We start from the raw sequence: 26,559 nt of genomic DNA, 5'->3' as shown, positions 1-26,559 counted from the left end.
TATCCCTAAGATGACTAAAATTGCTTCTACTACAATTCGATTCACACATAAATTGAATTATTAAAAAGAAAATCATTCAAAACAATTTTCTATGATTATTTGAATGAATCTATGGTGAATTAATTGTAAAGAAAAGCCTTATCCACTAATACAGCAATTTTGTAAACTCGTGTTTTTTATATACCAAGTTATAGGACACACATGCATCATAGTTCCTTTTAACTAAGGAGCTCCTTTTTTTAAATTAAAGTATTTTATTTAACCCAGTATGTCCAAAATATTGTCGTTTCAACATGATCAATATAAAGTAACTAATATATTTTACATTCTTTTTTTTTCATACTAACTTCAAATTCTGGTGTGTATTTGACACTTAAAGCACATCTCAATTCAAACCAGCCACATTTCAAGTGTTCAATAGCCAAACTGTCCAGTGGCTGCCATATTGGACAGCACAGGTGTAGATTTAAGAAATCAGCAGATAAAATAATGCAGATTAAATTTAATAGTGCTAAGGCTAAGAGATTTCAATCCAATTAACACAGTTTGCTCTAACGTTGAGAAATCAGTAGGCCATGTACCAGATTTAATGACAGACTTATTGGGAAGAGAGTAGTGTAGTAGGCTGATGAGTGACCCCCAAAGATTTCAGATCCTAACCCTTGGAACTGGTACATTTTTTCACCTTGTGGATGTGATTATTTTTGATCCTCCAGGTGGGCCCTAAATCCAATCACTAGTGTCCTAATGAGGGACAGGCAGAAGAGGACTTGGTACAAAGCAGAAGAGGCAGCCATGTGGCCATGGAGGCAGAGACCAGAGTTAGAGGGCCACAGTCAAGGAATGCCACCAGAAACTGTTAGAGGCAAGGGCTGGAGGCTCCAGTAGGAGCATGGTTTGGACCATGATCTCGATTTCAGACCTCCAAACTGTGAGAAAATATGTTTCTGATGTTTTAGCCACCAAATTTGTGGTAATCTGTTACAGGAGCCCTGGAAAACTTATCAGCAATGGGATGCAGTTCCATTTGCCATGTTAATGTTGAATTACAACCACAGTGGGCTACAAATATAAGAATCTATCAAAAACATCAAAAAAGGCATTATGTGAATAACACGTGGCTATAAAGAGCTGATAATAGTGTACTGAGTATTTTATTATTTGTAATTTATGTGCTACACATCTTTTATATCAGCTCAATTTAGAATAGCCTTGTTGGAGAAAGACCATACCAGGTCGGTCTTGTATTCTCAACACCCACCACAGAGCCTGGCACATAGTAGGATACTCATATTTTTGAATGAATGAAGGGTACTATGGGCCTCAATCTCCCCCAGCAGAATAGGGTCAGAGGAATGGGATGGGCTCCATAGGAAGATAGGGCTGGTGTCAGATGTTAGAGCACCTACCATGTGCAAGACTGCGGTGGGGGCAGGCAGTCAGATTCAGGGAGTCAGGTGTGGGAACTCTGCAGGCTCAGTCCAGAGATGGGGTGCCATGGGACTACTGGGCAGAGACTGAAGCCAATGACACAGCAGGATCTATGAGGGCCGGAGCCCCTACCCCTAGCCTCTTCCATCCCTCATTCTTGCAAAGGGCCTCTTTGGGACAAGGAAGAGCCCAGGTGTGACTCTGTCACAGCTACTGTAGAGTTCCAGCTCCCCAGCCCTCCACATGAGCCGCCCATTCTATGCCTGAGTCAGGAGCCTGGGCATAGAGTAGGAGGAACACAATCTCTATCCCAAGTAATTTGTCACCTATGACATTTTAAAAACTTGAATTAGATTTACTTTTATAACTTAGAAACAAACAAAAATCTCATAATTCCACTACCTGTGACATTTACAAGATATATTATATGCTCATTGACACAGAATTCAGACAGCACAGACAGATATAATGAAAAATAAAAGCCTCTTTCGTTTCTAGTCTTAATCTTAAGGTTAAGACTCTTAAAATTTCTTGTACCTACTTACACAGATTAAATTAAACAGTTTAAATGCATATATGCAATCATTTTATTTATGGGAATGGTAATGTACTTATAGACTGTAATAAGCTTTGATTTTTTACCCAGTATCCTTTCTCATCCACACATATAGACTTAATTCAAGCTTTTTAATGGTTACCTATTTTTCTATATTCTCTATGTACCTATATGTTTATATACATATATGTTATATATCATATTTGTGTATATATAATATAAACATCTGCGAAGAGGGAGAGTTTGACTTCTTCTTTGCCAATTTGAATGCCTTTTATATCTTTGTGTTGTCTGATTGCTGAGGCTAGGACTTCTAGTACTATGTTGAATAGCAGTGGTGAGAGTGGACATCCCTGTTTTACTCCTGATCTTAGGGGAAAGGCTCCCAGTGTTTCCTCATTGAGAATGATATTTGCTGTGGGCTTTTTGTAGATGGCTTTTAAGATGCTGAGGAATGTTCCCTCTATCCCTACACTCTGAAGAGTTTTGATCAGGAATGGATGCTGTCTATTGTCAAATGCTTTCTCTGCATCTATTGAGAGGAACATATGGTTCCTGTTTTTTCTCTTGTTGATATGATCTATCGCGTTGTTTGCTTTATGCATATTGAACCATTCTTGCATCCCAGGGAGAAATTCCACATGGTCATGGTGAATAATCTTCTTAATGTATTGTTGGATTCTATTGGCTAGTATCCTGTTAATTATTTTTGCATCTGTGTTCATTAGGGATATTATAAACATGCATTAAATATATATCATACACTGTTTATAGATATAATTTGTGTGTATGTATGTACCATAGGTGTGTGTATATGTATGTGTGTATACATAAATACACAAACATATTCCTTGAGAGTTTCACTTTTTTAACCATTATAAAAAATGTTGCAAAGAAAATTAATGCCCATTTATCTTTGCATACTATGGGTTTCATAAATGTCTTTCATATTTATTGAATATGAAACATACTCATAATAAATGAATGAAATAAATGAAACATTTTCATAATAAATATGAAAGATATATATAACCTATTCATCTTTACTTTTTTCCTATGTAAGAACTCTTTATTTTTTAATATTTAAAAAATATTATGTATATTTTTTAAAATTTTTATTACTTTTTCTTAAGGTTTTTTTAAGATTTTATTTATTTATTCATGAGAGATACAGAGAGGAAGAAACACAGACAGAAGGAGAAGCAGGCTCCCTGTGGGGAGCCCGATGCCGGACTTGATCCCAGGACCTCGGGATCACACCCTGAGCCAAAGACAGTCACCCAACCACTGAGCGACCTAGGCATCCCTGAAATTTTTATTATTGAAGTATGGTTGACATACAATGTTATATTAGTTTCCAATGTACAATAGTGATTTCACAATTCTATACATTGTGCAGTGCTCACTGCCCTAAGTGTAGTAACCATCTGTCACCATACAATGTTATTATATTATTGATTATATTCTTTATGCCGTACTTTTAACCTTTGTGACTTTATTTCTTAACTGGAAGTTTGCTACAAATGTTGCATTCCCCTATTGATTTAATTTTCATTTGTCCCTTGATTCTATTAATGTTTTCTTTTTCTACATACTATTTTAAGTTTTTAGATGGTAAAATTTATCAGTCTTTAGGTTCCCTTGTTAAAGCTTCAAAACTATAAAGTTAAAGATTATTGATGTCTTAGGTTTAATAGATTTTACCTGATCCAATACAGCATAAATGTTCTTCTGTATGTATATGTCTCACCTCTATAGTTTAACTCAGTCAAGTGAAGATAGCATTAAATATACTTTGTCTTTTCTTCCTCATCTTTCAGACTTGTGAACTGGGGCCCTGCCAAATCATATTGAAGCTTGAAGCAAAGAGAAAAATCAGTAATGCTGATCCTATCTTTACTTATAATTTTGATATTTTGTTCATTAAAGACTTTTTTTATAAATTTATTTTTATTGGTGTTCAATTTGCCAACATATAGAATAATACCCAGTGCTCATCCGATCAAGTGCCCCCCTCAGTGCCCATCACCCAGTCACCCCAACCCTCCACCCACCTCCCTTTCTACCACCCCTAGTTCATTTCCCAGAGTTAGGAGTCTCTCATGTTCTTTTTGAATTAATCTCCATTTTTAAAAATATTGCATTAAAACTGTTTTTCTTCATTGTAGAGTTTTTTTTTGATGCCCCCTTAAATTTTGTGCCCAGAGTGAATGCCTCACTTGCTTTACCTTAAGCCCAGCCCTACTCTAAACATTAGATTTTCCAGGAATCAGTACAGAAGCTTTGGGACCTCTTCTTTTCTGTGTCTGCATCCACTTCCTTAATAATCTCATACTTTGACTCTAAATACCACATATACACTGATAGCTCCTAATGTAATATTTTCACTCAAGACTTCAGTTCTAATCCAGACTCATATTTCCACCTATCTACCCTACAACTCCATTACATGGAGATGTAATGGCTATCTTAAACTTAATATATGCCTAATAAAAAGCTGCTTATTGTTATCTCAATTACTCTCTGAGTATTTACACTTGCCCTGCTTGTTTTGATTTTTTATGGAGTCAGTGCTCTTTTCTGAGACTCATCCCCAATATCTGTGTTCCAGCAATAAGTCTTGTTATGACTTTCCCACTTTACCCCTTTCCGTCTTTCCATGTTGACATAGTTACATTCATTACCCAATATGAATGCTTCCCACACACCTATGACCCTCAATAAAGGCATTTGCCTGTGAGTTCTTGCTCTATTCTCTTCTTGCCTGTCAAAACCAAACTGGGCTTTTGAGGGACTTTTCATGGCTTTTTAGGAATACTGTGCCTTTCTCTCTAGGACCTGTGAGTATAATAAATTCTTTAATTTCATTGACTGAGGTAAATCTCTGCTGCTGTGTTGGAGTGATTCTCAAAGACCCCACAAGGGAAGCCTAGTACCTCATTTACTACACAATATGTAAAACTAAATTCTTGAAGTCTGCACCTATCTTCTCTTCCATCACTTCTTCTTATCTTTGCATTTGATGCCACTGTCTACTTATTTACTTAAGCTGAAAACTTAACCATCATCTTAGACTTATTTCTTCATCATTTGCCTGATCCAGTTTACCAGTTCTGGTCCACCCTACCTATGAAATATATCCTAATTCCTTTCACTTCTCTTCATCTCTACCACCATTATCCTAAACCAAATTCTCATATTCTCTTGCTGGAGTTATTAGAATAGCTATTTCTTCTACCTTTGCTTCTCCCACCACATCTCTTCTCACACAGCAACTACAGTGATATCAATATATAAGTAAGATCATGTTACTTCTATGCTCAAACCCCTGCAATGGCCTTCAATCTCACTTGGAGTAAAATGCCTTTACAATAATGTACAGGGCTCCCCGTGACCCACTGTACTCTCAACATAACTTTTATGCGTTCATCTCCTACTATCTCCCTTTTATTCATTCTGTCACATTGGGCTTATTTCTCTTCCATGCAAATATGAAGCATATCCCCACTTTGAGGATTTTGTGTTTGCTATTCTTTGTTTGGAATATATTCCCCCAATATATGCATGATTCATGCTTTTATTTCTGTCAGATTTAAGCTCATATATCATCTAAGAAACCTATGATCCTCCTGCACAAAATATAACTCTTTCCCCACAACCACTGGCATTCTTTAAACTCTTTGCTTTATTTTTCCTTTTTAGCACCTTTCACCATTGCCATACCCTGTGATGTGTGTGTGTATGTGTGTGTGTGTGTGTGTATTTATTGACTGCTTCTTATTTTTTAGCCCTTGTTCCCTATAATATAAAATTTATGAGGGAAGAAATTTGTGTGCATGTGTGTTTTACTGCTTTAATCCCAGAACTTGAAGTCTGACTCATAGTATGGCTTCAATAAATATTTCTTGAATGAAATTAAATCCATGATTCATTCCCCACAGTGGCTGTTCAGTACCTCTTTCCTTCTTCTTAAACTAAAATCTTTTACCTACCTATCTAGTTTACTTAGAGAATTGTCATCACACTCTGCTGAGATTGACACTATCAGGTGTAAACTTCCCAAATTATTCTATTTTCATTGCACATTTTATTGATTTCTGCACTTTTTAATGTGCTATGTTGCTTTCAATATGTCCTTTCCCTTATCTAATCATCAACTTTGTTTCACAATGAGCAGATTAGTGCAGTTATTAAAAGTATGGTTTTGAATTCAGAACTTGGGATCTATCACATACATACAGCAAGTTACTTAATGGCTCTGAGCTTCAGTTTTTCTATCAATAATATGGCATCAACATGTATAATACTTCATAGGATTCTAAAGAGGACTAAAACCTTAAGACATACAGTCAAGTTTATAATAATACCAAACAATTGTATAGCATGGCGGATACTATTCTAGACACTTTAAATACATTAAAAATTTTGTTCTAATCTCACTTTTGTAATATCTCTATGGTTGTTAATGATATTTCTTCATTCTTCTTTATTATTGTGTATTTCTCATGGTTGGACATTTCTCTTTGAAATATTTTGTTTTATACATCATTTTCTTCCCCTGAATATTAATATAATTCCTTTGCTATCATCTCATTTCTCTTTTTCAAAGGGTTATATACCTCATATTCATGCTATATATATTTAATATGTGTTTACTACTGCAGAACAATTCACTGTATTAGGCATTGTAGAGGGCATAACTATATATAACTATATATATTATGCTGTCAACATTTTTTAAAGATTTTATTTATTTATTTATTCATGAGAGACAGAGAGAGAGGCAGAGACATAGTCAGAAGGAGAAGCAGGCTCCTCACAGGGAGCCCAATGTGGGACTCAATACCAGAACCCCAGAATCATGCTCTGAGCTGAAGACATGCTCAACCGCCGAGCCACCCAGGTGTCCCTGCTGTCAACATTTAAAAAATAATAGTGCTTAGTGCTGAAAATGTTATCATATATCCAGGTTGATGGTATAAAAATTTGTTATAAAAATACATCCTGTGGGGGATCCCTGGGTGGCGCAGTGGTTTGGCGCCTGCCTTTGGCCCAGGGCGCGATCCTGGAGACCCGGGATCGAATCCCACATCAGGCTCCCGGTGCATGGAGCCTGCTTCTCCCTCTGCCTGTGTCTCTGCCTCTCTCTCTCTCTCTCTCTCTCTCTCTCTGTGACTATCATAAATAAATAAAAAAAAAAATTAAAAAAAAAATACATCCTGTGGGTGGGGCAAGGTGGCGGAACAGTAGGATCCCCAAGTCATCTGTCCCCACCAAATTACCTAGTTAACCTTCAAATCATCCTGAAAACCTATGAATTCAGCTTGAGATTTAAAGAGAGAACAGCTGGAATGATACAGTGAGAAGAGTTCACGCTTCTATCAAGGTACTAAGACGGGAAAAAAGAAATAAAGAAAAAAAAGGAAAAAAAATTTAAAAAGGAAAAAAAATATAAAAAATTTAAAAAAAGAAAAAAAGGCATCCAAGGGGGAGGAGCCCCGCGAGGAGCTGGGCTAAGGCCCCAGCGAGTGCCCTCAGGACAGGAAAGCCCCGTCCAGGAGAAGCAGGAGCTGCACCAATCTTCCCTGATGGAAAGGCGCTAGCTGGGAGTTGGAGCAGGATCCCAGGAGGGGCGGGGATGCCCTCAGGCACCCAGGGGCACAAAGAGAGTACCTGAGCCCCGGGGAGAGCGGGCCACACCCCGCAGATGAGATCCCTAAAGGGATACAGTGCACGCCAGGCTGGACCCAGGAGGACCTTGCAGGCGGCTCTGGGCGGAGGCTCCCCGGGGAGGGGGCTGCACGGCCCCAAGGGTGCGATTCCAGCAGCGCAGGCCGGGAAGCACAGGGCGCCGGGGGACACAGCCCATGATCCGGCGCTCCCCCCGAGACAGGCAGAAGCCAGGAGGGCACAGGACAGCAACGACCTTCGAGCCTCTGGGTGGCCCCAAGCTGAGCAGATTAGCAGCCTCCGCCCCCGGAGCATTCAGGCCCCTAAAGACTGAGAGCTGCAGTAGTTCGTGTGGGAGCTCACTCCAGAGATGGAGAGCTGGCCTCCCCACTGTTGTTGTTCCTCCTGGGGCCACACAGGGTAAACAACCCCTACTTCACAGTGGCCTCATAGGATAAACAGGTTAAACAACTTTCACTGAGCTCTGCACCAAGTGGGGGCTGAGCAGCTCCCCCGAGTGCTAACACCTGAAAATCAGCACAGCAGGCCCCTCGCCCAAAAGACCAGCTATATGCACAAGGGAAAAACAAATTATTGACCAAACAGTACTGGAAAGTTCCAGGGGAAGTCCAGGGATTTACAGTATACAGAATCAGAAGATACTCCTCCTTGTTTATTGTTTTTTGATTTCTGTTTGCTTCCCCCCCTTTTTTTTCCTTTCTTCTCATCATTTCTTTTTTTCATTTTCTTCTTTCACTTCTCTCTTTTTCTCCTTTTCCCAATACAACCTGTTTTTGGCCACTCGGAACTGAGCAAAATGACTAGAAGGAAAACCACACCTCAAAAGAAAGAATCAGAAACAGTCCTCTCTCCCACAAGTTACAAAATCTGGATTACAATTCAATGTCAGAAAGCCAATTCAGAAGCACTATTATAAAGCTACTGGTGGCTCTAGAAAAAAGCATAAAGGACTCAAGAGACTTCATGACTGCAGAATTTAGAGCTAATCAGGCAGAAATTAAAAGTCAATTGAATGAGATGCAATCCAAACTAGAGGTCCTAACGACGAGGGTGAATGAGGTAAAAAAACGAGTGAGTGACATAGAAGACAAGTTGATGGCAAGGAGGAGAACTGAGGAAAAAAAAAAGACAAACAATTAAAAGACCATGAGGATAGATTAAGGGAAATGAATGGCAGCCTGAGGAAGAAAAATCTACGTTTAATTGGGGTTCCCAAGGGTGCCGAAAGGGACAGAAAGCCTGAATATGTATTTGAACAAATCATAGCTGAAAATTTTCCTAATCTGGGAAGGGAAACAGGCATTCAGATCCAGGAAATAGAGAAATCCCCCCTAAATTTAATAAAAACACCTCAACACCTCAACAATTTAATAGTGAAGCTTGCAAATTGCAAAGCTAAAGAGAAGATCCTCAAAGCAACAAGAGACAAGAAATCTCTTTTATGGGGAAAAGTATTAGGGTAACAGCAGACCTCTCCACAGAGACCTGGCAGGCCAGAAAGGGCTGGCAGGATATATTCAGGGTCCTAAATGAGAAGAACATGCAGCCAAGAACACTTTATCCAGCAAGGCTCTCATTCAGAATAGAAGGAGAGATAAAGAGCTTCCAAGATAGGCAGGAACTGAAAGAATATGTGACCATCAAACAAGTTCTACAAGAAATTTTAAGGGGGACTATGTAAAAGAAAGAGGAAGTCTAATGGAACAATCCACAAAAACAGGGACTGAATAGGTATCATGATGACACTAAACTCATATCGTTCAATAGTAATGCTGAACGTAAATGGGCTTAATGACCCCATCAAAAGGCGCAGGGTGTCAGACTGGATAAAAGAGCAGGACCCATATATTTGCTGTCTATAAGAGACTCATTATAGACATAAGGACACCTACGGCCTGAAAATAAAAGGTTGGAGAACCATGTACCATTCAAATGGTCCTCAAAAGAAAGCAGGGGTAGTTATCCTTATATCAGATAAACTAAAATTTATCCCGAAGACTGTAGTGAGAGATGAAGAGGGACACTATATCTTACTTAAAGGAAATATCCAAGAAGAGGAATTAACAAGCATCAATATATATGCCCCGAATGTGGGAGCTGCCAAGTATATCAATTAATAACCAAAGTTAAGACATACTTAAATAATAACACAGTTATACTTGGTGACTTCAATGCAGCGCTTTCTACAATCGATAGGTCTTCTAAGCACAACATCCCAAAAAAAAACAAGAGCTTTAAATGATACACTGGACCAGATGAATTCCACAGATCTCTACAGAAATTTACATCCAAATGCAAATGAATACACATTGCTGTCAAAGGCACATGGAACTTTCTCCAGAATATACCACATACTGGGTCACAAATCAGGTCTTAAACAATACCAAAAGATTGGGATGGTCCCCTATATATTCTGAGACCATAATGCTTTCAAATTAGAACTAAATCACAACAAGAAGTTTGGAAGGATTTGAAACACATGGAAGTTAAGGACCATCCTGCTAAAAGATGAAAGGGTCAACCAGGAAATTAAGGAAGAATTAAAAAGATTCATGGAAACTTGAGAATGAAGATACAACCATTCAAAATCTTTGGGATACAGCAAAAGCAGTCCTGAGGGGGAAATACATCACAATACACATATCCATCCAAAAACTGGAAGGAACTCAAATACAAAAGCTAATCTTGCATCTAAAGGAGTGGGAGAAAAAACAGTAAATAGATCCTACACCCAGCAGAAGAAGAGAGTTAATAAAGATTCCAGCAGAACTCAACTTAATTGCGACCAGAAGAACTGTAGAACAGATCAACAAAACCAGGAGTTGGTTCTTTGAAAGAATTATTAAGATAGATAAACCATTAGCCAGCCTTATTAAAAAGAAGAGAGAGAAGACTCAAATTAATAAAATCATGAATGAGAAAGGAGAGATCCCCACCAACACCAAAGAAATACAAATGATTTTAAAAACTTATTATGAACAGCTATACACCAATAAATTAGGCATTCTCGAAGAAATGGACACATTTCTGGAAAACCACAAACTACCAAAACTGGAACTGGAAGAAATAGAAAACCTGAACAGGCCAAAAACCAGGAAGGAAATTGAAGCAGTCATCAAACACCTCCCAAGGCACCAAAGTCCAGGGCCTAATGGCTTCCCTGGGGAATTCTATCAAACGTTTAAAGAAGAAACCATACCTATTCTACTAAAGCTGTTCGGAAATATAAAAAGAGATGGAATACCCCCAAACTCGTTCTGTGCGGCCAGCATCACCGTAATTCCAAAATCGGACAAAGACTCCACCAAAAAGAATTATAGACCAATATCCCTGATGAACATGGATGCAAAAATTCTCAACAAGATACTAGCCAATAGGATCCAACAATACATTAAGAAGATTATTCGCCATGACCAAGTAGGATTTATCCCGGGGATGCAAGGCTGGTTCAACACTTGTAAAACAATCCATGTGATTGATGGTATCAGCAAGAGTAAAAACAAGAACCATAGGATCCTCTCAATAGATGCAGAGAAAGCATTTGACAAACTACAGCATCCATTCCTGATCAAAACTTTTCAGAGCATAAGGATAGAGGAAACATTCTTCAACATCTTAAAAGCCATCTACGAAAAACCCATAGCAAATATAATTCTCAATGGGAAGCACTGGGATCCTTTCCCCTAAGATCAGGAACAAGACAGGGATGTCCACTCTCACCACTGCTATTCAACATGGAACATGGAAGTCCTAGCCTCAGCAGTCAGACAACAAAAAGACATTAAAGGCATTCAAATTGGCAACGAAGTAGTCAAACTCTCCCTCTTCACCAGTGACATGATACTCTACATAGAAAACCCAAAAGACTCCACCCCAAGATTGCTAGAACTCACACAGCAATTGGGCAGTGTGGCAGGATACAAAATCAATGCCCAGAAGTCAGTAGCATTTCTATACACTAACAATGAGACTGAAGAAAGAGAAATTAAGGAGTCAATCCCATTTACAATGGCACCCAAAAGCATAAGATACCTAGGAATAAACTTAACCAAAGAGGTAATGGATCTATACCCTAAAAACTACAGAACACTTCTGAAAGACATTGAGGAAGACACAAGAGATTGGAAAATATCCCAAGCTCATGGATTAGAAGAATTAATAATGTGAAAATGTCAATGTTACTCAGGGCAATTTACACATTTAATGCAATCCCTATCAAAATAACATGGGCGTTCTTCAGAGACTTGGAACAAATCATCTTAAGATTTGTGTGGAATCAGAAAAGACCCCGAATAGCCAGGGGAATTTTAAAAAAGAAATCCAGATATGGGGGCATCACAATGCCAGATTTCACATTGTGCTACAAAGCTGTGGTCATCAATACAGTGTGGTACTGGCACAAAAACAGACATAGAGATCAATGGAACAGAATAGAGAATCCAGAAGTGGACCCTCAACTTTACGGTCAACTAATATTCAACAAAGGAGGAAAAACTATCAATTGGAAGAAAGACAGTCTCTTCAATAAATGGTGCTGGGAAAATTGGACATCCACATGCAGAAGAATGAAACTAGACCACTCTCTTGCACCATACACAAAGATAAACCCAAAATGGATGAAATATCTAAATGTGAGACAAGAATCCCTCAAAATCCTAGAAGAGAACACAGACAACACCCCTTTAGGCCTTGGCGACAGTAACTTCTTGCAAGATACATCCATGAAGGCCAGAGAAACAAAAGCAAAAATGAACTATTGGGACTTCATCCAGATAAGAAGCTTTTGCACAGCAAAGGATACAGTCAACAAAACTCAAAGACAACCTACTGAATGGGAGAAGATATTTGCAAATGACGTATCAGATAAAGGGCTAGTATCCAAGATCTATAAAGAACTTATTAAACTCAACTGCAAAGAAACAAACAATCCAATCATATAATGGGCAAAAGACATGAACAGTAATCTCACGGAGGAAGACATAGACATGGCCAACAAGCACATGAGAAAATGCTCCCCATCACTGGCCATCAGGGAAATACAAATCAAAACCACCATGAGAGACCACCTCACACCAGTGAGAATGGGGAAAATTAACAAGGCAGGAAACCATAAATGTTGGAGAGGATGTGGAGAAAGGGGAACCCTCTTGCACTGTTGGTGGGAATGTGAACTGGTGCAGCCCCTCTGGAAAACTGTGTGGAGGTTCCTCAAAGAGTTAAAAATAGACCTGCCCTATGACCCAGCAATTGCAGTGCTGGGGATTTACCCCAAAGATACAGATGCAATGAAACGCCATGACACCTGCACCCCAACGTTTATAGAAGCAATGTCCACAATAGCCAAACTGTGGAAGAAGCCTCCGTGTCCCTCGAAAGATGAATGGATAAAGAAGATATGGTTTATGTATATGATGGAATATTACTCAGCCATTAGAAACGACAAATACCCACCATTTGCTTCGACGTGGATGGAACTGGAGGGTATGATGCTGAGTGAAATAAGTCAATCGGAGAAGGAGAAACATTATATGTTCTCATTCATTTGGGGAATATAAATAATAGTGAAAGTGAATAAAGGGGAAAGGAGAAAAAATGAGTGAGAAATATCATAAAGGGAGACAGAACATGAGAGACTCCTTACTCTGGGAAACGAACTAGGGGTGGTGGCAGGGGAGGTGGGCGGAGGGTGGGGATGACTGGGTGATGGGCACTGATGGGATGAGCACTGGGTGTTATTCTGTATGTTGCCAAATTGAACACCAATAAAAAATAAATTTATAAAAAATAATTAAATAAAAATAAAAAAATATTTCATTGTATGCAATAAACTATATAAATGAGCATGTTGATTACAGCATTATGTATGAGAGAAAATAACTGGAAATATTCTCCATATAAAATAATAGAATAAATGTACATTGTGATTATCCAATAAATTCATGTTGAATAAAATTATGGTATCTTAACATGATGGAATATTGTGCCCCTATTAAAACTTAAAACATAGAAATATTTATAATGTATTAAGTTCTTAAATTTTACAGTTAGATATACCAAATCATTTCAGTCATGTGAAATATTTTTATATAAGCAAGGATTAGAAAAAAAATATGCAAAAAAGAGTAGTGATTTCATTCTACCTTGGATTATTTTTTCTTTTTCTCAAAATTGTCTTTTGTATGACTCTTTCAATTGATTTTTATTTAGAATAGAAAAATAAAAAAATATGTATAATGCATTATGAAGTTACAATTGTCTTAGGGTGACATAGCACATACATTAAACACTTAAATCAAGTAATACAATAAGGCAACAGATTCAGCATTCATTCATTCACTCATTGAGTTTCAATTAATATGTATAGTATACTATACACATACACATATATTAAGTCCATATATAAATGAGCATGAGGTCTTTGGAGAATAGTCAGTAAATAAATATTAACTTTTAGGTCCAGGTTTTAGTTTTTATTGTTTTATTCTAGAATTTCTAGTCTTTATTTTCCCTATTCATTACATATTACTCTAATTTGTTATCTCCAGCAACAACTTCTCTTGTTTAGTGATGGCTAGAAGGGTTAGACTTGGCTATTAAATGGCAACAGACTAATTACATTCCACCTTGATTTGCAACAGCTTTTTTTGTCAGCTTTTTGGAAGTAGTCAGTTATGTTTATTTTTACATAAAAATATTAGCTCTTCGATGGTGGTTAAGAGAGACATGAAATTAGTTGAGAGATTAGGACGGACTTGTGAAAATTGGGAATATGTGAATCTATAAATCTAGGATAAAATGAGTTTTCAATAAACAGTGATGATCCTCTAAATTAACTATATTTACTATCATATGCTGAGTATTATCTAAAACTCCATGATATTAATATTGCAAACAATTTATTGTCATATGAATCTCTTCATTTTAAAAACTGGCCTAATAATCTAGCCAAAAATAGTTCCTTAATTTCATTTCTCATCAATCCACTTGACATTTTTAGTACTTCTTGGATTTGAGACTAGGATGAAAATAGCAGAAGCACATATTATAATAACTATTTCTGAATCCCCAAACTCTGTAAGTGCACAAAATAAATGTTTCAAAACTGAAAAATAAAGCTTTACTACTGAGTTGACTGATCATATTTCAAAAAATAAATAAGAAAATTTTATTAATTTTTATTAAAAATAACACCCCATATATGTCATATATTACTTGAGACTATTGCAAAAAAAGTATTTCTTAATAGTTAAATAGTATTTTGGTTTTTCTTTCGTTTTTATTCTCATTAATGGTCTGCAGAACAATTGCTTTAATGAGTGAATTCTAGACTGTCCTTTGAGCTGGCTCAAAATGCCAGAATAAGATGTTCTCATGTCATAACACCTACTTCTTTTTGAAGCTTAATCAAACATCACATATATAAAGATATTCCTCATATCCATTCTTTTCTCTCTCCTCCTGGAGAGAATCTTCATACCAGCCAGTGTTCCATGTATGGAATTCTATTAAAACATCATTAAATATGGCTGTACTTACTTGTTTACATGTGTGTGCCTCTCATCCTGTAGACTCGGAGCCCTGCTCCTTGGGGATAAGGATGGCATCTCACTGCACTTTGTGTCCCTAGTACCCAACACTGAGTGTAAGATTTAGAAACCCCTAATCTTTATCTCATTCAGTACTTATATCCCTTACATGTCAAATACCCCTTGCATGTATCATTTTTCTCTAACACTGGTTTTGGTGATATGACCAGCTTTGGTCAACAAGATGTTAATAAATTGTGATGCAAAATTAGGCTTGAAAACTGTTTGTGTGATTGGATTTACTTGTTCTTGGATTCTGCAATTACTATGAGAACATGTCCAAGTTAACCTGCTGGAGTTGAAAAACATAGAATCACTCCAGTTTTTCTAAGTGAGGCTATTCTAAATCACTTAACAACCAGCCAACTCCCACCCATGTGTGCAAGTCTAGCTGAAACCAGAAGACTATGCAGCTAACCCAGAAAAATTCAGTAGAATTACTATTCCGTCATTCTAGATTCATAAAAGTTACTTGCTATTGTTATATATAAGTTAGATTTTGGTGTTGCTATTTACAATTATTTAGGAACTAAATAGCTGATATAAAGAGAATAACACACTAGATGCCTGGGTGGCTCAGTGGTTGAGTGTCTGCCTTCAGCTCAGGGCATGATCCTGGTTTCCAGGATTGAGCCCCACATTGGGCTCTCTGCTTCTCCCTATGCCTATGTCTCTGACTCTCTCTGTGTGTCTCTCCTGAATGAATGAATGAATGAATACATCTTTGAAAAAAATAAAGAGAATAATACATAATGCTTAGTAATTGAGAAATGAATGATGTTTCTAGTTGGCACAGGGAAGGGGTTCCTGGGTAGCCCAGTCAGGTAAGCCTCTGCTTTCTGCTCAGATAATGATCCTGGGGTCCTGGGGTCTTGGGATAGAGCCCTGTATCAGGATCCCTGCTCAGCAGGGTACCTGCTTCTCCCTCTCCCTCTGTGGCCCCTACTTGTACTCTCTCCCTCTGTCAAATAAATAAATACATAAATAAGATTTTAAAAAGATAGATGGCACAAGGAAAAGGAAAACAAAGTTGAAGACGAAAGCAAAAGCAAAAGACATGTTTGTCCCCTAAAAGTGTATGATTAAAACTTCCTAATTATAGCTTCACCTTTACTAAAATAATCTAAATATGATGAAAAAGGAAACAATTCTTTGCCCAAAGCCTAAGAAAAATGAATCTGACATTAAGTGAGTGCCTAGTATGCCCTAGATGTCTTCACATATTATTCCATTTAATCCTTGTGCCAACTCAGGAGATAGCAATTGTCTTCATTATGGAATAAGAAAAATGAGATTCAATCAAGTAACTAGTCGGCGGTTATATGTTTAGAAAGCTGTAAATTTAGTGAAAGAAGGCTCATTATGGAAAATTTATTTATGAGATAGGGGGAATAAGGCATAGAAAGAATGATTTTAGAAAGGTTAATGCCAACTGAGGACTATACAAATGTTTATTGACCACCTACTTACTGTATGTCAAGTGCTTTGCTAGGAGTTGTAATATAATAAGCTTCAAGAATGATATCATTTAAATATATGAAATAAAATAAAAATAGATATTGTAAATGTTAGAGCAACCACTACATTTTATTTCATTTGTTTTTAAAGATTTATTTATTTATTTTAGAGAGAGAGTGTGCAAACAGGGGAAGGGCAGACAGAGAATCTCAACCAGACTCCCAATTGAGCACAAACACCACACAAGGTTTGGTTTCATGAACCTGAGATTATGACCTAAGCTGAAAGCAAGAGTCAGATGTTCAACCAACTGAGCCACTACATTTTAAACCAAAGAGATAACACTAATAAGTAAACAGAGGAGATAAAATGGAATTAATTTTTATTTTTTTTTAATTTTTAAAAATTTTTTTTTATTTATGGTAGTCACACAGAGAGAGAGAGAGAGAGAGGCAGAGACACAGGCAGAGGGAGAAGCAGGCTCCATGCACCGGGAGCCCGACGTGGGATTCGATCCTGGGTCTCCAGGATCGCGCCCTGGGCCAAAGGCAGGCACCAAACCGCTGCACCACCCAGGGATCCCAAATTTTTAAATCCCAAATTATGCAAAAGAAGATAATAAAGCCAAAAAGAACAAATAACATACAAAAAATAAAAATAAATTGCAAGATGATAGATGTAAACCCAAACACAAGAAAAATATAAATGGTTTAAAATTCTAATTAAAAGACAATGGAGGGGTGCCTCTCTGGGTGGCTCAGTTGGCTAAGTGTCTGCCTTCAGCTCAGGTCATGATCCCAGAGTTCTGCGATAGAACCCCATATCAGGCTCCCCTGCTCAGTGGGGAGCCTGTTTCTCTGTCTCCTTCTGCCCCTCCCCCTGCTCATGCTTGCTCTCTCTCTCTCAAATAAAATCTTCTAAAAAAAGATAATAGAATATTACTCAGCCATCAGAAAGGATGAATTACTTACCATTTACATCAATGTGGATGGAACTGGAGAGTATTAAAGCTGAGTGAAGTAAATCAATCAGAGAAAGTGAATTATCATATATGGATGATGAATCACAGACCCCCACTCTGAAACAAATAATACAGGATCATAGGGGAAAGGGGGGAAAAATAAAATAAGATGAAATCAGAGAGGGAGACAAACCATGAGACTCTTAACTATTGAAAACAAAACTGAGAGTTGCTGGAGGTGAGGTGGTTGGGGGAATAGGGTAACAGGGTGATGGGCATTAAGGAGGGCATGTGATGTGATGAGCACTAGGTGTTATTCACAACTGATAAATTATTAAACATTACATATGAAATTCATGATGTACTATATGTTGGCTAATTGAATTTAAATTTAAAAATTAAAAACAGATTTAAAAATTAGATAAAAAGTCTAAGATCTGCCAATATGCCATCTATAAGAAATCAACTTTAAACATGATGACAGAAGTTGAAAGCAAAAGAATAGATATATGTATCATGTAAACACTGAAAGAAAACTGGAGCTATATACTGATATTGAACAAAGTAGACTTCAGAGCAAAGAATGCTACCAGTGATAGAGATGCACATTTTATAAGAATTAGAAAGATTAATTCATCAAGGATATATAAAGCCTTAAATATTCATTCTTCCAATAATAGAAAGGTTTGAAAACATACACAAAAATGATAAAAATGGAGAATAGGCAGATCCACAAGTATAGTTGAAGAGTTCAATAATCTGATCTTAGTAGTTGAGGTAAAAAGACAAGGGAACAAAATGTGATTATTTATTGAGTGGTATACTTTTTTATTGTCTTTCTCTGACACTTGGTTATTTTTTTAAGATTTTATTTATTTATTAATGAGAGAGAGAGAGAGAGAGAGGCAGAGACACAGGCAGAGGGAGAAGCAGGCTCCAAGAAGCAGGGAGCCCAAGGCGGGACTTGATCCTGGGTGTCCAGGATCAGGCCCTGGGCAGAAGGCAGTGCTAAACCACTGAGCCACCCGGGCTGCCCGGACACTTGGTTATTTATCAATACAGACAACAATGATAAAACAATTCAGTGTCCATTTGGATCCTAATTTGGCTTATCTTTCCTGACTTTCTTATGTAGTCAATTACTCAAATTAAAAAGGGAGGTTCAGTATATTAAAAGAAATACTAAATATTTTTTATTTACTATTACTTATTATTTTTGTCTGCCAAATATTGACTAAACACAAGTACACACATATTATCTTCAAAAGCTAACATATTAATTCCATCAAATTTGTACCTTCAAAAAGCTTATTTTTACGTTTTTTCTATCTTATTGATTTTTGTTCTAAATAATGACATCGTAAACGTGTGGCTTTTTTCTCAGCAGGGGATTACTTGATTAAAACACATTTTATTTTATTTATTTTATTTATTTTTTTAATAATAAGTTTATTTTTTTATTGGTGTTCAATTTACCAACATACAGAATAACACCCAGTGCACATCCCGTCAAGTGCCCCCCTCAGTGCCGTCACCCATTCACCCCCAGTCCCCGCCCTCCTCCCCTTCCACCATCCCTAGATCGTTTCCCAGAGTTAGGAGTCTTTAGGTTCTGTCTCCCTTTCTGATATTTCCCACACATTTCTTCTCCCTTCCCTTCTATTCCCTTTCACTATTATTTATATTCCCCAGATGAATGAGAACATACAATGTTTGTCCTCCAAATGACTTACTTCATCAGCATAATACCTTCCAGTTCCATCCACGTTGAAGCAAACGGTGGGTATTTGTCATTTCTAATGGCTGAGAAATATTCCATTGTATACATAAACCACATCTTCTTTATCCATTCATATTTCGATGGACACTGAGGCTCCTTCCACAGTTTGGCTACTGTGGACATTGCTGTTATAAACATCGGGGTACAGGTGTCCCGGCATTTCATTGCATCTGAATCTTTGGGGTAAATCACCAACAGTGCAATTGCTGGGTCGTAGGGCAGGTCTATTTTTAACTCTTTGAGGAACCTCCACACAGTTTTCTAGAGTGGCTGCACCAGTTCACATTCCCACCAACAGTGTAAGAGGGTTCCCCTTTCTCCGCATCCTCTCCAACATTTGTGGTTTCCTGCCTTGTTAATTTTCCCCATTCTCTCTGGTGTGAGGTGGTATCTCATTGTGGTTTTGATTTGTATTTCCCTGATGGCAAGTGATGCAGAGCATTTTCTCATGTGCTTGTTGGCCATGCCTTTGTCTTCCTCTGTGAGATTCCTGTTCAGGTCTTTTGCCCATTTCATGATTGGATTGTTTGTCTCTTTGCTGTTAAGTTTAAGAAGTTCTTTATAGATCTTGAAAACTAGCCCTTTATCTGATACGTCATTTGCAAATATCTTCTCCCATTCTGTAGGTTGTCTTTCAGTTTTGTGGACTGTTTCTTCTGCTGTGCAAAAGCTTCTTATCTTGATGAAGTCCCAATAGTTCATTTTTGCTTTTGTTTCTTTTGCCTTCGTGGATGTATCTTGCAAGAAGTCACTGTGGCCGAGTTCAAAAAGGGTGTTGCCTGTGTTCTCCTCTAGGATTTTGATAGAATCTTGCCTCACATTTAGATCTTTCATCCATTTTGAGTTTATCTTTGTGTATGGTGCAAGAGAGTGGTCTAGTTTCATTCTTCTGCATGTGGATGTCCAATTTTCCCAGCACCATTTATTGTAGAGACTGTCTTTCTTCCAATGGATAGTCTTTCCTCCTTTATCGAATATTAGTTGGCCATAAAGTTCAGGGTCTGCTTCTGAGTTCTCTATTCTGTTCCATTGATCTATGTGTCTCTTTTTGTGTCAGTACCACACTGTCTTGATGACCACAGCTTTGTAGTACAACCTGAAATCTGGCATTGTGATGGCCCCAGATATGGTTTTCTTTTTTAAAATTCCCCTGGCTAAAAAAAATAAAATAAAATAAAATAAAATAAAATAAAATAAAATAAAATAAAATAAAATAAAATTCCCCTGGCTATTCGGGGGTCTTTTCTGATTCCACACAAATCTTAAAATAATTTGTTCTAATTCTCTGAAGAAAGTCCATGGTATTTTGATAGGGATTGCATTAAACGTGTAAATTGCCCTGGGTAACATTGACATTTTCACAATATTAATTCTGCCAATCCATGAGCATGAAATATTTTTCCATCTCTTTGTGTCTTCCTCAATTTCTTTCAGAAGTGTTCTATAGTTTTTAGGGTATAGATTTTTTACCTCTTTGGTGAGGTTTATTCGTAGGTATCTTATGCTTTTGGGTGCAATTGTAAATGGGATTGACTCCTTAATTTCTCTTTCTTCAGTCTCATTGTTAGTGTATAGAAATGCTACTGACTTCTGGGCATTGATTTTGTACCCTGCCACGCTACCAAATTGCTGTATGAGTTCTAGCAATCTTGGGGTGGAGTCTTTTGGTTTTCTACATACAGTGTCATGTCATCTGCGAAGAGGGAGAGTTTGACTTCTTCTTTGCCAATTTGAATGCCTTTAATGTCTTTTTGTTGTCTGATTGCTGAGGCTAGGTTTTCCAATACTATGTTGAATAGCAGTGGTGAGAGTGGACATCCCTGTCTTGTTCCTGATCTTAGGAGAAAGGCTCCCAGTGCTTCCCCATTGAGAATGATATTTGCTGTGGGCTTTTCTTAGATGGCTTTTAAGATGTCGAGGAAAGTTCCCTCTATCCCTACACTGAGAAGAGTTTTGATCAGGAATGGATGCTGTCTTTTGTCAAATGCTTTCTCTGCATGTAATGAGAGGATCATATGGTTCTTGGTTTTTCTCTTGCTGATATGATGAATCACATTGATTGTTTTACGAGTGTTTCGGGGCATATATATTGAGGATTGTTAAGTCCTCTTGTTGGATAGATCCTTTACGTATGAGATAGTGTCCCTCTTCATCTCTCACTACAGTTTTCGGGGTAAATTTTAGTTTATCTGATATGAGGATGGCTACCCCTGCTTTCTTTTGAGGACCATTTAAATGGTAAATGGTTCTCCAACCTTTTATTTTGAGGCTGTAGGTGTCCTTCTGTCTGAAATGAGTCTCTTGTAGACAGCAAATAGATGGGTCCTGCTGTTTTATCCAGTCTGAAACCCTGCGCCTTTTGATGGGGTCATTAAGCCTGTTCACGTTCAGAGTTACTATTGAAAGATATGAGTTTAGTGTCATCATGATATCTATTCCGTCCTTGTTTTGGTGGATTATTCCACTGGACTTCTTCTTAAAGGGGAATTTTGAGAGTCCCCCTTAAAATTTCTTGCAGAGCTGGTTTGGAGGTAACATATTCTTTCAGTTCCTGCCTGTTTTGGAAGCTCTTTATCTTTCTTTCCATTCTGAATGAGAGCCTTGCTGGATAAAGTATTCTTGGTTGCATGTTCTTCTCATTTAGGACCCTGAATATATCCTGCCAGCCCTTTCTGGCCTGCCAGGTCTCTGTGGAGAGGTCTGCTGTTATTGTGATATTTCTCCCCATATAAGTTAGGGATCTCTTTTCTCTTGCTGGTTTAAGGATCTTCTCTTTATCTTTGGAATTTGCAAGCTTCACTATTAAATGTCGAGGTGTTGAAAGGTTTTTATTGATTTTAGGGGGGATCTCTCTATTTCCTGGATCTGAATGCCTGTTTCCCTTTCAAGATAGGATAGTTTTCCGCTAGAATTTGTTCAAATACATATTCTGGGCCTTTGGCCCTTTCGGTGCCATTGGGAACCCCAATTAAATGTAGATTTTTCTTCCTCAGGCTGTCGTTTATTTCCCTTGATCTATCTTCATGGTCTTTTAATTGTTTGTCTCTTTTTTCCTCAGTTTCCCTCTTTACCATCAACTTGTCTTCTATTCACTCGTTCTTCCACCTTGTTAACCTTCGTCATAAGGACTTCTAATTTGGATTGCATCTCATTCAATTGATTTTTAATTTCTGCCTGATTAGATCTAAATTCTGCAGTCATGAAATCTCTTGAATCCTTCATGCTGTTTTCTATAGCCATCAGTAGCTTTATAATTGTATTTCTGAATCAGTTTTCTGAACTGATAAAGGGCTAGTTTCCAAGATCTATAAAGAACTTCTTAAACTCAACACCAAGGAAACAAACAATCCAATCATGAAATGGGCAAAAGACATGAACAAATATCTCACAGAGGAAGACATAGACATGGCCAACATGCACATGAGAAAATGCTCCGCATCACTTGCTATCGGGGAAATATAAATCAAAACCACAGTGAGATACCACCTCACACCAGTGAGAATGGGGAAAATTAACAAGGCAGGAAACCACAAATGTTGGAGAGGATGGGGAGAAAAGGGAACCCTCTTACACTGTTGGTGGGAATGTGAACTGGTGCAGCCACTCTGGAAAACTGTGTGGAGGTTCCTCAAAGAGTTAAAAATAGACCTGCCCTACGACCCAGCAATTGCACTGTTGGAGATTTACCCCAAAGATACAGATGCAATGAAATGCTGGGACACCTGCACCCCGATGTTTGTAGCAGCAATGTCCACAAAAGCCAAACTATGGAAGGAGCCTCGGTGTCCATCAAATGATGAATGGATAAAGAAGATGTGGTTTATGTATACAATGGAATATTAATCAGCTATTAGAAACGACAAATACCCACCATTTGCTTCAACGTGGATGGAACTGGAGGGTATTATGCTGATGAAGTAAGTCATTTGGAGGACAAACATTATATGTTCTCATTCATTTGGCGATTATAAATAATAGTGAAAGGGAATAGAAGGGAAGGGAGAAGAAATGTGTGGGAAATATCTGAAACGGAGACAGAACATAAAGACTCCTAACCATGGGAAACGAACTAGGGGTGGTGGAAGGGGAGGAGGGTGGGGGTGCGGGTGAATGGGTGACGGGCACTGAGGGGGCACTTGATGGGATGAGCACTGGGTGTTATTCTGTATGTTGGTAAATTGAACACCAATAAAAAATAAATTTATTAAAAAATGAGTGGGAAATATCAGAAAGGGAGACAAAACATGAGAGACTCCTAACTCTGGGAAATGAACTAGGGGTGGTAGAAAGAGAGGTGGGCGGGCGATGGGGGTGACTGGGTGATGGGCACTGAGGGGCGCACTTGATGGGATGAGCACTGGGTGTTATTCTATATGTTGGCAAATTAAACACCAATAAAACATAATTTTATTAAAAAAAACCTCTATGGCAATTTTGTCATTTGCCAAGTTAAATGAGCTTCTGGCCAAAATGTACACATTGTTATGAAAACTCCAGAGGCTATGTTCATGATTTATTTTCCATGAAAACTAAGATTTGAGCCAAAAATGAAATAATGAATTTCATAATATTGCATTTCTCTGATAATTAAAAACTTTAACTCAGGATGGTTTGCTCATCCCTTTGATTGACCTAATTGATATCTTCCAATCTTAAAAACGTTCTCTCTCTAAAAAAAAAAAAAAAAAAAAAAAAAAAAAAGTTCTCTCTAGGAATCAGCATCCTTACAGGACTGAGAAATTTCCATCTTTTCAAATGTGTAATAACATATCTGGCAATAAGCAGTACTTGACAACTCAGGCTTTATTTATTCAAAATCTCTGAAAGACAATTCAACATGTCCTATACCAGAACAAAAAAGTCAAGAAATATGTAGTTTTCATTAGAATATAAAGTTGACCATATCACAATATTTTTAATAATTTAGATACAGAAGCTCTTAAAATAGTCATACAGTTATATTTAGCAATCTAATGGCTTTTGAGAGCATCTTCAGTTCTTTCATTCAGTGACAATATTCCAGCCATAAGTGGTAAGCAGCTTCTAAGATTAATCTTGCTTTTAAATATTCTTGCTTTTGTGTCTTCATTCTCCTCATGAGTATCGAAACAAACTCATGATTCCCTTTTATTTTTTTAAAGATTTTATTTATTTATTCATGAGAGACAATGAGAGAGAGACAGAGACACAGGCAGAGAGAGAAGCAGGCTCCATGCAAGGAGCCCGATGTGGGACTCCATCCTGGATCCCGGATCACGCCCTGAGCCGAAGGCAGACACTCAACCGCTGAGCTACCCAGGTGTCCCAATGATTCCCTTTTAAACAATAGAATATGGCCAAGTGATGAGATGTCACTTATGAGAAAAGGTTACCAAGAGATTACATCCTTTTGTTCCCTCTCTTGCTCTCTTACTGTCTTCTTGTCTTGATCACTCACTCTGAGGGAGGACAGTTGCATTGTTTTGAGCTTCCCTATGGAGAGTTCCATGTGGCAAGGGACTGCTGTCTCCATCCAACATCCACTTAAGACCTGCAGCCTTTTAAAAGTTATGTATGTTTGGAAGTAAATACATCCTATCACCCCTTGAGATGACTGCAGCCTCTACTGATAACTTGACTACAGTCTTGTGAGAGCCCTGAGTCAGACAAACCCAGATGAGGCACACCTGGATTACCGACCCACAGAAATAGTATAATAAGAAATGTTTGTTGTTTTAAGCCACTGAATATTAGAGTTATTTGTTAGATTGCAACAGACCATTAATATAGCATAGTAGCATCATTTATGATTTTTTCTTTATTATAACTAGAGATCTTCTTATTTATTAGTAATGTAGATGAATAAAACATAATGCTTTAAGTTATAAACTTTATTGCTGACTAAGGAAGATATTTTAGACCCAGAGTCTTTGTAGATTCTTGTTCTCTTCATAAAGTTGCTTTTTTGGGGTTTCTGGGTGGTTCAGTGGTTGAGTGTCTGTTTTTGGCTCAGGTCATGATCCCTGGGTCCTGGGATTGAGTCCTGCCTGAATCACCCCCCACACACCCAGGGAGCCTGATTCTCCCTCTGCCTGTGTCTCTGCCTCTCTCTCTCTCTGTGTCTCTCATGAATAAATAAATAAAATCTTTAAAAATAAATAAATAAAAGGTTTCATTTTACAGGCACTTTATAGTATTCATATGATGTAGGTATTAACATGGGGCTTGTGTCACAGAGGTTCAAACTGCAACTATGATGGTTATGATGATATGTAACAAGGTAAGTATGAAAGTAGAAAAGAAATAACACTACAATCTTGCCTTACATTAAAACATTAAAACAAAATTCTCCTTCAGATTCTCCACTGAAAAATATTTCTCAGCATTAAGTATTATCATATATATCTAACTAATCAAACCAGAGCTCGGCTTTATACTTGGAGCTAAGTAAACATTAGAGACACTGCCATGCTTTTGTGCTCTCACACAAAATTTAGTGAAATTGAAAGGAAGAGCAATAAGAAAAAGAATTCAGTTTAGAGATATGCCAAAATGGTAAGGGGAAACATATTTCTGCAAGTTCATTGTGAGAATGTCATTGTATTTTTTCTTTCTTCTTTCTTTCTTTTGTTTTGTTTTATAAGATACATTTCAAGACTGTTAGAAGGCACTTTCAGATATGCAATAAATCATGAATTGATTTGCAGGGAAGTATTTTTTCTTTGGCAGTCAGGGTGAAAGCTGAGATAGTCTCATCTGCACAGCCCTAAGTATTAATTGCCATCAGAATGTAGTAAGTTGTCATTAGCATCTATTGCTAATCAATGTAGCATATTCTCAAGTGATAGACCAATGGAAAAGATGAAAATATTGCAGGCATAGACAAAGAGAATTAATGCAAATGAATTAACAAAATTGTTAAATTAAGGAACTATCTAAATATAATCATTTCCTAGGATTGCTGTAACAAAGTATCACAAGTAGGGTGACTTATAACAACAAAAATTTATTCTGTCATAGCTGAAGAGGTCAGAAGTCCAAAATCAAGATGTTAGCAAGAGTGGTTCTTTTTGAAGGTTCTGAGAAAGAAACCATCCCATGCCTGTCTCCTAGCTCC

The sequence above is a fragment of the Canis lupus genome, chromosome X, assembly GCF_048164855.1.
Source record: "Canis lupus baileyi chromosome X, mCanLup2.hap1, whole genome shotgun sequence".
NCBI classification, from domain to species: domain Eukaryota; kingdom Metazoa; phylum Chordata; class Mammalia; order Carnivora; family Canidae; genus Canis; species Canis lupus.
Note: the sequence above shows the minus strand (reverse complement) of the source record.